This window comes from Furipterus horrens, unplaced genomic scaffold (assembly GCF_987537825.1).
Source record: "Furipterus horrens unplaced genomic scaffold, mFurHor1.1.pri manual_scaffold_11, whole genome shotgun sequence".
NCBI lineage: Eukaryota > Metazoa > Chordata > Mammalia > Chiroptera > Furipteridae > Furipterus > Furipterus horrens.
Window position 1 is genome coordinate 86,263,877 of NW_028327181.1, and position 13,342 is coordinate 86,277,218.

The window sequence follows — 13,342 nt, forward strand, 5'->3', positions numbered from 1 at the left end:
AGTGATTCAACAAGGCTGAAAGTCAATGATGCTGCAAGAGAGGGAGCTGGACAGGTGGGGAAGGACTACTCCCATACACCTTACGGTATACAAGAGGTTGGGGCTTGATCTTGTAAGCACTAAGAGCCATTAAAGGATGTTATGCCACTGATATAAACAGTTTTCAATTTTAAAAGATTACTCTAGCAGCAACATGGAAGGGAGGCACTTGGAGTTAGGGAGACCAGAAGAATATTGCAGTTGTAGTCTAGTGAGGAAAGAAGGCAGTAGTAAAAGGGAAGAGGAGAAGAGAGGAGATCTAAAAGACATTGAAGTGATAAAGTTGATAGGACTCCCTTAGGGACTGAATGTAGGAAGATGGAGAGAAGGAGAAACCTAAAATAATTCCCAGGTCTCGAACTTAGGTGACTAGGTGCAGGTAGCTTTGCCCATGGAGATGGGGAATATTGGAAGGCTAGGTTTGTACAAAGACAATATAATAAAGTTAATTATGATTAAGTTGAGTTTGAGATTTTCTGTGGGCCACCTGAGTGGAATTTATAATGGTCATTTGAAAATAGGAATTATTTTTTTCTTTGCAAAGGGAGGTAGAAACTTCTAGATCACAGCCTTAATTAAAATATAAGTCAAAGAGAGAGTTATTGGTTATAGATTTTTAAAAAAACCCAGCAGTCATTGACACTTTGACAAAAATGTCACTTTCCCTGGGGCTAAGTTTTCAATTTCAGATTCCCAAGATTCACCAATACTCAAGTACTTTAGAAATCCAAATCAAGTACTTAAGAAGTCCAAATTATTATACTTTGTTTATTGCAGCATTATTTACAATAGCCGAGATATGGAAGCAACCTAAGTGTCCATCAATAAAGTGGGTAAAAAAGTTGTGGTACATATTCCATATACAATGGAATATTACTTAGCCAAAACAAAGAATACAATCTTCACCGTTTGCCACAGCATGGATGGACCTAGAGGATATCATGCTAAGTGAAATAAGTCAGAGGAAGACAAATACCGTATGATTTCACTTATATGTAGAATATAAAGAGCAAAACCCACAAACAAACTAGGAAGGCTCATAGAAACAACGAACAGACTGATGGTTGTCAGGGAGAGGGGCTGGGTTGCTGAGTGGAAAGGTGAAGGGATCGAGACGTACAAACTGGCAGTTGCAAGAGAGCAGGAAGTAACATGCAGCACAGGGAATATAGTCGATAATATTGTAATAACTATGTGTGGTGCCAGGTGTGTGTTGGAAATAGCATATAATTGTAAAGCATATAATTGTCTAACCACTATGCTGTACATGTGAAACTAATATAAATAATATTGAATGTAAACTGTAATTGAAAAATAAAATTTACAACAGACAAATTCTTACACTGTCTGTGCCTTTTTTTTTTTGGCCGTTAAGAGTCAACCAAATGCCCTTTTCGGGCTTTTGTGTAAGTATAATGCAATGTAAATATAACTACTCAAATATTCTTGTGATTGCAACAGATTTCAAGTAGCTATTGCTAGAACCAAAGCTGACCTCACGGTGGCGCTCTAGTATTGTCAGAATGAAGGGCTTTCTAAGTGAACTGGCCACATTGAAATAGTTGGCATGAACTCTAGGTCCATAGATAGGCTGCACAATTACATTTCTTGGGAAGAATTTACAGGGGAGGATACGGTTTTTTGTTTTTAATTCAGCTCTTCCCTAAAGCTGAATCAAAGGTATAGGTGTATAATATGGCAGAATGTCTCCATCCAAAAAAGAATTCATCAGGGTTCAAAACTAACTAAAATAATACTCGTATTATTTATTAATAGCTACAATTTATTGGTGCCTACAGTATGCCAAATATAGTTCTGGGTACTTTTTTTTTTTCTTTTGGTGATAAAGGAAGAGTCTTTATTCAAAAGCAGTCACTTAAGCCAATCAAGTCACAGCTTTAATCACTTAAATCTATAGATTAAGGCTAAACCCTAACACCTGGGTTCTCCTACTATATTTCCCATTAGTTTTTAGTTATTTTATTACTACAGAGTTAGTTTACAAACAACATAAGATACAAAGCTACACAATTTGGAAGGACAGCAGGATTCTTCCTCAGAGGTGGTCCCCCTCTAGAGCACTCAAAAAGGATAACCCTGCCACCCCCTGGGCTGTGCCCAGAATTCCTCCTTTCCATCAAAAATACCATCAATTGGGAAACCTAGGCAGCTGCAGCACAATCATCCAGGCACCCTGGAGGAAGACAGAAAGCCTGAGAGCCGAAACCAGCCAGTTCAGGAGCCAGAGAAACCACCTAACCAACCCGAGAGCCCCAATTCTGGGCACTTTTTATATTATATAAGCTCATTAAACCTTCACAACAATCCTATGAGATTGATAATCTCGTTTTCCTGAGGGAAAAACACAGACATTAAGTAGCTTGTCTCTCAAATCATGTACATAGTAAGTAGTCAATCTGAATTTTTAATCCAATCCATATGATTTCAAAACTTGAGCTCTTTAAACAAGGCTGCATTGCCTCCTATTACTGATGCCAAGATTAAAGCCGTTACAGATGAAATGTGGTTTTCTTTGGGACTAGACTGTCTGGCATGACATGGTTTAAATAATTCTGTATTTAAGGAATCTAATGAGGACCCCAATTGTGAATTTGAGGCACCTTAATTTAACACTTAGCCACATATGAGAAACAGGATATTTTTACATAGTCACAAAGTATGTCTCACAAGGTATTTCTTAATTACAAAGGGAAAAATAGTACATTTACAGCAGAGAAATCTCACAGGCATTACCTTAGCTAAATTATCAAAGTATAAATGATGAAGCAAATATGGTAGATTTGTGCCATAGAGAGAGAGATTCTTTTCCTTTTAGGGTGGAAAAACCAAAGGGACAAGGGAGGATTTGTTGACATTGTTGGTCAGCAATGGAGCCTATCTTTGATCTTCATCTGTGAAAGCCCAAATCTCAGAAAGGTTTCCAAATAAAACATTTACCTTTCTAAGGGGTAGAGAATTGTGGGTGAATCCTAGACTCCATATAAAGAAAGACTCCTAACACCATGACACCAATAATAAAACTCCAGAATAATATTATTATACTGAGCATAGACTGCAGAGGTGGGAGTTAGTTGTCCTTTCTTCTACAGTGTTTAATCAAGAGTGTCAAATCATATTTATAGAACATTTTAAAAATGCCTTACAGACTTCAAAGCCATAAAGCTTCTTGGCATTTCTGGGGGTTAATGTCAGCATTTTGTATATTCTCAGCCCAAGATAATTACCAATCTGTCTATTTTTGAAAGAATCGTTCTTTTAGTGACAAGGAGAAGATGTTTGGAGAAGCTTTTTGTTCAACATGTCAGTGTTTGCATGATTTACAGTATAATTAACCAGCCCTGTTGCACTAGCAGACCTGCTCCCTTCACTATTCATCATGTTTCCAGTGACTTCAGATCATCAACTCTGCTGGGAAGAAATACCTCCTCTTTAGAGATGTAAAAATATTATATCTCTGATCATTCCCACAAACAGAACGTGATCTATTCTTATTTATTCTTATATACCAACTGTTTTTCAGATCTAAGGGATTTCCCCCCTTCTTTTTGTACATCATTACTATTGGAGCTAAAATCTAATTAAATAAATACATGTAAAATCTAATACTACTTATGAAGAATTTTGTTATTTGGTTGCTCATAATCACCAGAACACATTTGTTAAGGTATAATTGTGCTGCATAAAAGACATACAAAGTCTTGATAACTCAAAATCTAAAACACAAACATCTATGTAGACAAGTAGATAATGAACATTATCACAAAAAATACTTTGAATCTATATTAAAACCTATAGGTATCTAAAAAACTTTAGTGTCTACTTTTGGCCCAGTAATCCTGCTTCTAGGAATTTACCCTAAATGTGAAGCTCCAACAATATGAAACTACATATGCACAAGGTTAATTATTGCAGCATTGTTTGTACCTATAAATATTAGCAACAACCTACATATACAGATAGAGGGGAGTAGTTAGATGAACTATGGTGCAAGCACACAATACAGCAATTTACATCTGTAAAAAAAAAAAAAAAAAAGAAGAACGAGAAAGATTTCTGCAAACTATGGAAAGATTTTTAGCAAAGTACAAAAGAGTATCTAAATATGCTGCCTTTTATGTAAGAAAAAAGGGAAGTGAGAAAATACACATGACCGGTTTTTCTTTTTCTTTCTTTTTTTTTTTTGACCAAAGGGGAAACAGAAAGGATAAATAAGAAACTAATGAGATCAGTTACTTACAGGAGGTTGGTGGGATGAGGCCGGAACGTTGAGAAGTGTGGGCACTGAGTAGAGGCTGGAGAGTGACATTTCTCTTGACTATTCCTTTGTGTATGGTTCTCTTTTGGAGCCATGTTAATGATTCATGTCCTAAAATAAAATAAAACAAAACACACACAAATAGGGAAATCCCCAAATTGGAGTACAAACAAATCAACCAGCCTAACAGTTTTAAATGAATAATATAATGACACTGAAAAGCAGGTGTGTTTGGGAGGGAGGGGTAAATAACTTAACCCAAGTAACTTTAGAATACCATTTATTTTGCTGTATACGCTCAGACTAAAGAAAAAAATGAACTGCAAGTGAATATTAAACTCTAGGTTTTTTTTGAAATGGTCAGGGTCATTTGAGGGTAACAATTCTCAAACTAGTTTCTGTGTATTCTAGAATTGCGTAAATAAGTAAACATATTAGAGAGAAGAGTAGAATTAATCCTATAGCATTGGATTAGAACTGTACATGACACTATGAACTTGTGGTTTTTAATATATATAATTATGGATGTGTGTGTACTTATATATCCTCACTCTGTTCACTGAGAAAGCCAAGAAGCAATGACACCCCAGAAGCAATGAGTACACCTAGCATGCAGAACTTGGTTTCTAAATTCTGTTTGCTACTAAAAGGAACCAGAGCCGCTTGCAGAATTGGCTGATTCTAGAGCTAGAGGTGGGAAAGAATAAGATGAATCTTGAACGTCATATTAAGCTAGTAAGTTAGGAAGTGCTCAAGAATGGTGAAACATGTCAAAATGACAAAGAGTAAATCATCAACAACACAAAAGGCAACCTGCTGAATGGGAAAAGATATTTATGAATGATATATGTGACAAAAGGTTAATATAAAAAATATATTAAAAACCCATACCAATATAAAAAAAATCTGATTAAAAAATGGGCAGAAGGCATAGACATTTCTCCAAAGAAGACACACAAAATGGCCAATATAACCATGAAAAGATGTTCAATGTCACTAATCATAAGGAAAATGCAAATCAAAACCACAATGAGATATCGCCTCACACCTGTCAGAAGGGCTATTATCAATAAATCAACAAACAATAAGTGTTGGCGAGAGCCCTGGGTGGGTAGCTCAGTTGGTTAGGGCGTCATCCCAACACACCAAGGTTGCAGGTCCTGTCTCCAGTCAGGGCATATACAAGAATCAACCAATAAATGCATAAATAAGTAAAACAAAAAAAAATGTTTTTCTCTATCTCAAATCAATAAAATAAAGTAAAAAAATGAGTGTTGGCAAAGATGTGAAGAAAAAAGGAACCCTTATGTACTGTTGGTGGGATAGTAAATTGGTCCAGGCACTATGGAAAACAGTATGGAGGTTCTTCAAAAAATTAAAAATAAAACTAACATATGACCCAGTAATTTTACTTCTGGGTATTTATCTAAAGAAATAAAAAACACTAATAAAAAAAGATATATGCATCCCTGTGTTCAATGCAGCATCATTTACAATAGCCAAGATATGCAAGCTAGGTGTTCACTGATAGATGAATGGATAAAGAAAATGTGGTACAAATATACAATAGAAATATTACTTATCCAAAAAGAAAAAGAAAAGAAAAGAAAAGAAATCTTGCCATTTGTGACAACTAATAAATGTAGAAGGGAGGATGGAATTTGAAAATCACTATTTGGCAAACAGTAATCACTGAATCATCAACGGATGGTTAAACTAATGGGTGAAATTTGGATAAGAAACAGGATCTTTATATTGTAACAAAGTATGTTCTCACCAGATATTTCTTAATTACAAAGAGAAAAGTAGTAGAACTGTAGTGGAGAAATTTGACAGACACCATGTAACAAAATGAGCTAAGTAAATGATAAAACAAATGTGTTAAATACCAAATTTGGGGAATCTTGGTGAGGGGTTTACAGAAAGGTTTTGTACACTTCTTTACAAATTTTCTATAAGCTTGAAATTATATAAAAATAAAATGTCCAAAAGAAAAGTAGTTAAAGCATTTCCTAGGAGTGTGTAAAGCCACAGCAAGACAAAGGCTGTAATCAATGTACAGCAAGTGAACCCCACCTACCTCCTTAGCAGAACAGCTGATGGAAAGCCATGGTTGGGGAGCAGGGGATGGCAGGAGGGCAAAAACCTTATTAAATGTTTTCTTCAGCAAAATTAAAAAAATATATTTTCCGTTTTTGAAAAGTTGTATATCAGTTGGAAAAGAGTTTTTGATAGCAATTTTGAAAACCTCTGTCATGCACCAGGGATAAATTCTGTTTCTAGTCATTTTAAAAAAAAGGTTGGATGAAGATTACAATCCTAGGAGACCTAAAAAGCAAATAAATAAATAAATAAATAAGATAATTTCTGTTCTCTTCCCAGATAGTAAATTTAAATAAAATTTCTAATTATGATAGCAGTTATAATTTTTTAAATATGTTTCATTGATTATACTGTTACAGTTGTCCCAATTTCCCTTCCCTCTGCTCCCCTCCACCCGGTGACCCCCCTCCCTCCAGTTGTCCCCCGCTTTTAGTCCATGTCCATTGGTTGTGAATATAGTTCTTCTCAACCTCTTTCTGTCTATTCCATTCCCTCCTACTATGCTTCTTAATTCCTGTACCATCTCCCTCCCTCTTCCCCTGCCCCCTCCCTGCTGACCTCCCCCCAGTATGCTCCCCATACCTATAATTCTTTTTCCACTCTCATTGCCTATTTAGTTTGCCTTTGTTTTGATTCCCTAGCTTCTGTTGTTGGTTCTTGTGATGCAGTTTTCATTTTAATGTTCATAGTTTTGATCCTTTTTCTAAACCAGTCCCTTTAACATCTCATATAATAGTGGTTTGGATCTAATGAACTCTTTCATATTTACTTTGTCCTGGAAGCACTTTCTCTGCACTTCTATTCTGAACGACAGTTTCGCTGATAGAGTAATCGTGGTTGTAGGTTTTGGATTTTCATTATTTTGAATATTTCTTGCCAGTCCCTTCTTGCCTGCAGGGTCTCCCTTGAGAAGTCAGCTGATAGTCTAATTAGGACCCCTTTGTACATGATTCTTTTCTTCTCTCTTGCTGCTTTAAAGATTCTCTCTTTATCTTTAATTTTTGACAATTTGATTATAATGTGTCTTGGAGTGTTTCTCCCTGGGTCCAGTTTTTCTGGAACTCTCTGTGTGATTCCTGGACCTATAAGGCTAATTCCTTCTCCAAGTTTGGGAAGTTCTGCTTCATTACTTTTTCCCATAATTTTTCAATTTCTAGTTTTTCTTTTTCGCCCTCTGGCAATCCTATAATCCGTATGTTCAATCTCTTATAGCTGTCCCAGAGATTTCTGATCCTCTCCTCACCTTCCTTGTTTTCTGTTTCCTCTTTCTGCACTGGTTGACTGTTTGTTCCTTCCCTATGTTCTGGTTTGTTGATTTGATCTCTGGATTTTACTTCCTCACTACTTATCTCATATGTGTTTTTGTTCTTTTCAGTATGAGTGGCTTTCAATCCTTTCTTGTCTTGTTCCAAATCTTTTGTTAATTCTGTAAGCCACCTGATGACTATAGCTCTGAATTGAGCCTCTGAAAGGTTTCTTATTTGTTCATCTGTCAGATTCTTCATCTGCTGCCTGGTGAGCTGCGTCACTGGGATTTCTATAGTTGTCTGCCTCATTTTGACAGATTCGTGTTTTTCTTTGCTTCGTGGGCAGGCTGTGGGGGGGCGGAGCCCCGTGTACTCATCACAACCCAGCGACGGCAGTGATCCACTATCTTTTTCCGCCCCGCTGTGGTGCTTTGTCGTCACTACCCAGCGACCGGTGGCGATCCGCAACCTTTTTCGCGGTGCTGTGGCACTTTGTGTGGGAGCAGGGGTCCAAGATGGATTCCTGCCGTTATTCTCTACTGGGAGATCAGGATCCATCCTCCCGCCCTCTGGGCCTCTCTGTCCGAGGCAATGCGGGGGCTGCCTTTGCCCCAGCTCGACTGCAGCCGAGATTGCTCTCCCTGCCACTGTCCCTGGTGCTACCGCAAACAGCACAGCCCGATTTCCACTCTTCCGACCTGTCCGAGGAGCACTGCTGGTTTATAACTTCGTACGTTGGGCTTCCGTGTAGTTTTATTTTCTGAAATTTCTAGTTATCTTTTGTTTTGAGGTAATTGTATTCCTTTCTAGTTGTAGAGAGAGACTGAGCGTGTCAGTCTAAGCCTCCATTTGGCCGGAAGTCTATCAGCAGTTATAATGTTTTAATGTTATTGATGCAGAGACATACTCCAAAATGGCTTTTTCCCTATCACATAGATAACTATATGATCATTGAAAGAACTGTCCTCCTGTAATGACTCGAAAAATACTATTCTAAATATTATTTATATATTAACCCATTTGATCTCACTGCAACCCTGTGTACTAAATACTATTATTAGACTCAGTTTACAATTGAGAAAAACCAAGGTTCTCAGTCTTTCTTGATTAATTATGCTCTTAGTGTCCCAATAATTTTTTTATTTACTTATTTATTTATTTAATTTTAGAGAGAGAGGAAGGGAGGGAGAAAGAGAGGGAGAGAAACATTAATGCAGGAGAAAAACATCGATTGGTTGCATCTTGCACACCCCCAACCAGGGGCCTGGCCTGCAGCACAGGTTATGTGCCCTGACCTAGAAAAACTAGTGACCCTTCAGTTTGCAGGCTGGCACGCAATCCACTGAGCCACACCAGTTAGGACATTAGTTTCCCAGTAATTTTTATGGCAAGCTCAGGCCAAAAGAAATACCTAATTATTTATTACGTTGTCAGAGTCAAATATCTTAACACATATTTATCATTTCACAATTTGGTAGCCATTGAAAAATACATACGAAAATATGAAAGTGAAAACAGTATTCTTATTTTGTTTTAAAGTAATCACCATTACTTGCTAATGGGTTGTATGAGCCGGCTGGGCTGCGTACACCTCAGACCCTGAGCTCACATTAGACATGGCCATACTCCTTTCCTGTTCCACCCTGATATTCATACATACAGGACTTGCTTTCCATCACAGCAACTGCAGAAAATCCAGCTTTGCAAAGATATGATTATCACCAAAAGGATAACCGTTTAATGTTGAAACCATGATCTCATATAATTTCAACAGAGGTGTTGTCCTTGAAAATTTTAAATGCCCTATGTCGCCCCATGGCACCCTGTGGTGCCTTTGGGGCACCAGTTTGAGAACTGTGGATCTAACATAGAATTATCACTCAGTTTTGAGGACGGAATTTTTGGAGAAAAATCAAGATCAGATTGTCATATTTGATATTTAATAATTAGTATGAATATTAAAATTGTATAGAGAGTTGATATTTTAAAAATCTTGCTCTCCATGTATCTTTTAAATGCATTTTTTGTGGCAGTTTTATAATTTTATTCAACAATCAGCAGTTAGTTCTCATCCACAATAACTGTTTATAGATTTTTGAAAGTGATGAAATATATGTAGATAACCAACATATGGAGCTTGTTTGGTTACGCTTCATCCTCATTACATTTTCCGGACAACCACACCCGGATATGGTATGAGACATTCCTAATTCCTTTGGCCCCGACAGCTTTGATGAGTCTGGTGTCGGTGTGCACATCTGGAGTTCCCATCTCCTTCATGGCAAATTTCCGGACCTCTTTGAATGCCTGAGGGGCACGCTTCTTGAAACCTACTCCATGGATGTGCTTGTGGATGTTGATGGTGTACTCTCTGGTCACTGCCTCGTTGATGGCAGAACAACCCTTCTTGCCACTCTCCTTCGCGGGAGCCATTATACCCGGCCCAAGTTGGAGAGAAAGTAAATGCATGTCTTGTACTCTGTTTTGTCTAATTGCTTTGGGATAGACTCCTATTTTACAGATAACAAAACAGAAACGTAATCGTCTTGCATGAACAATAAAATATTATCATGTAGGTCAAAGGAAAATGCTTGCACCGAAGAAGTGAGAAACAAGGAAAGTACATGATAAATGTTTCAGCTATAATACATGTAATAAAAATATTTTATAACACCAACTCCACAGAGTGAACTCAAGGAACTTTGGGAGTTTAATTGAAGCTCTCATTTAAGCAAATTTATTACTTGAAATTTTGAATGTTCTAAACCGGTATACAAGGAACTTGATTGTTTTACCAAAGAATATTGTTTGATAGTCCATGGTACATTTAAAGTATGATGTGGTTCACTGAAATTAAAATGAATAACTTTTTTGAACATAGTGTTTTATACAATATCTCTTTATTGGCTGGTTTGGCTCAGTGGATTGAGCGTCGGCCTGCGAGCTAAGTGTCGCTGGTTCGATCTTCCAGTCAGGGCACATCAGAGAAGGAAAACTCTGACTCCAAAAAACCTCCGCTGCCTTGCGGCATACCTCTTCAGGGGAAAGGCTAAGGGAGTAAACCCCGACAGAAAATCCGGAGCCGGAGTCCCTAAGGCGGTTTGATGTTGTAGTCAACACCGGCAACTCCTGCGGCGCACCTGAAGCCAAGCTGTATTGACTCCATCTTTCCCTTGGACCCTTCAGCTGCGAAGAGAGGGGGGGTCTGCTGCATGGGCAACAGCAGACCCTCCATATCACCCTGCCCAGGCTCTGTAGCTTCAGCTTCACTGGAGAGGACACTCCAGCGTCATCGCAAGATGTCGATTTAACACGGGAGGAGACAGATACCGTGTCACTCCTGAGTCGGACTGCACAGCCATTCTCGGCGGTGCAGATAGACTCTTAAGAAGCTACACCATCGTCTCTCAAGACGGACGGCTGCCGACGACGACATTTTGAGTTTTCTGTCTTTTACGAGGATAGGAAGCAAAACATTCATCTCCTAATTGTATACAAAGGGAAAGTGAGACGGAGAGAAGCAGAGTTTATTTAGCATTGTACAGTAAGAAATTAGAAGGCATCACTCACTCATCTGGGTTATAAAAATTCATGTAACAAATCATGTATTGCATGTTAGTATCCAACAGCTGTAGCTCTTTTCACAATAAGGTGATGATATATAACAATAAATGAAATCAAAATTGCCCATTTTACATAATCTTGTATTAAAATTAGTGTATGCTATTTTTGCCCAAGAATTGAAATCTCAGTTCCATTGACATAGTCAAGATAATGCCAGCATATAGTAGGCTTAATGACAGACAGATGGAAGGAAATGCTTACTTCTGTTAGACTCCTATAGCCATGATAAACGGTTTACTTTGATTAGTGTAACTTCAGCTTATATTAAAAGCATGAAAAACCAAGAAAGTTTCACTTCACTTTACCACCATCGTTTTGATGGCAGGTTGACAAAGAAAAGCTATGGGTCCCAGGGCATTGGGTAAAACAGCTCTGAGGCACCTTTACCCAGACTGAAATACTGTGATCATATTTTCCTTGGGGCCTCTGTTATCTTAATTATGAAGAGAGAGATTCCAGAGCATCACCTTCCATAGTCAGCTACATTTCTTACTTTGGGTCTTTGACAAAAGCAGGGGAATCTAAGATAATCCCAACAGAGAAGTGGTCCTTTTATAGATCTGAATACTAGCTCTACTGTTGTTCAGGTGTCCTGAACAATTGTCTTCAAGACTGTGAGTCACAGTTCACTATCTAAAGTTTCACTTAAGTGTCATGATGAATTGGCGAAAAGAGGGCAGGAGGAATGAGAAAAGGTTTGTATAACAAAGAACCATAAATCATCTCTGGTACAGTGGGCTCCCTATCACTCAGTCCGTGGGCTTGTCAGAGGAGCTACAGGGAGAAAGAGGAGAGGGAATAGGGTCTTTCGGCTGCAGGGCTATAGCAGCCCCCACACTAGGAAAGCCATTTACTCCAGACCAAATCCTTCCTGAGGTATCATGCGCTTATTCATTTAGGAAAAGCTTATCAAATGAGTGCCAGTTATGTGCAAGACACTACTCTGGATGCTATTGGGGAGGGGGGAAACAGTACCGAGATGAGTAAGATACAGTACCTGCCTTACCATTGCCCCCACTGCCCCCTACAAATAGGATTTTTGTTTGTCACTATTAAAAGACTGAATTTAAGCAGCTTCTTGGACTGGGGATCATATTCATCAGCTTGTTCAACTGCAGCACCTGTCTCGTTTGGAGTAGCTTTTCAAAAATGCTACCTTCACTACTAAGCTCCATGAGTTTTCCCAACTCAAATTTGGGCTTCTTCAGCATTTTGACTTTTCTCATGAAGACATCATAGAGTGAATAAATAGATTGTCAAACTTTTTCTGTGTCTTTTCCAATGCTATCTAGAATCAATTTGTTGATCACTTCTTTCAAATCATTTGTCTGCACCTCTCAGGTCACGTTTTCCATCATCTTTTCTGGATTTGGTGGACCTATTGATGCTGAGCTTAAGAGGCTTCCAAATCTGACTGTTAACGTTTTTTAGTAAAACCAACACAGAATAATAGATGAAGCAAATACCCATCAGAAGTCTTGACATCAATAAAAGCTTCAATCATGGTCTACCATTTGTTGACCATGGAGCACATTTTGTCATGGGTAAGACCCACGCCATGGAAATTAGGCAGTTTTTGCCCTGAACATCCTCAGTGATTAGCTTGAATTTTCTAAATGCAGCTTCATCCTTCTGCAGATCAGCTAGCTTCACTTCAAAAACACGACTCTTGAAACTATCAGATGTGATTTGGTTCCTTGAGTTCTCATGACTAATGTTTTTCAAATATTTCTTACATTGAATATTGCTGGTGCTTTCACATGATACCAGTCCTTCTTAGAAAATCAATCAACCACTTCTTGGCTCTTTCTTTGCTGCCTTTCGTAAGGTGCTTGTTCTTGCCAGCTGCCATGGTGCTGCTCAGAGAGTCAAAGGGCCTGCCTTACTATTGATTAGACATGTTTACAATGAGGACTCTGCCGCTTCTTTAGCATAAACACTGGTACATAATTAGGATGTTCCTCATTTTATGAAATAGATGTATTTCCGAGTCTTTCTGGCATTACAGTGAATTTCTAACAAGTGATACTCCTCTACATTCTCGGAAAGCCAT

General features: G+C 38.2%; 2 pseudogenes; both read right to left on the reverse strand.

Moving 5' to 3' along the window:
- Window positions 1–9,726: 9,726 nt before the first annotated feature.
- LOC149998708 (large ribosomal subunit protein eL31 pseudogene) lies at window positions 9,727–10,098 on the reverse strand (annotated as a pseudogene).
- Window positions 10,099–12,291: 2,193 nt separating this feature from the next.
- Window positions 12,292–13,141, reverse strand: LOC149998709 (small ribosomal subunit protein eS1 pseudogene; annotated as a pseudogene).
- Window positions 13,142–13,342: the final 201 nt, after the last annotated feature.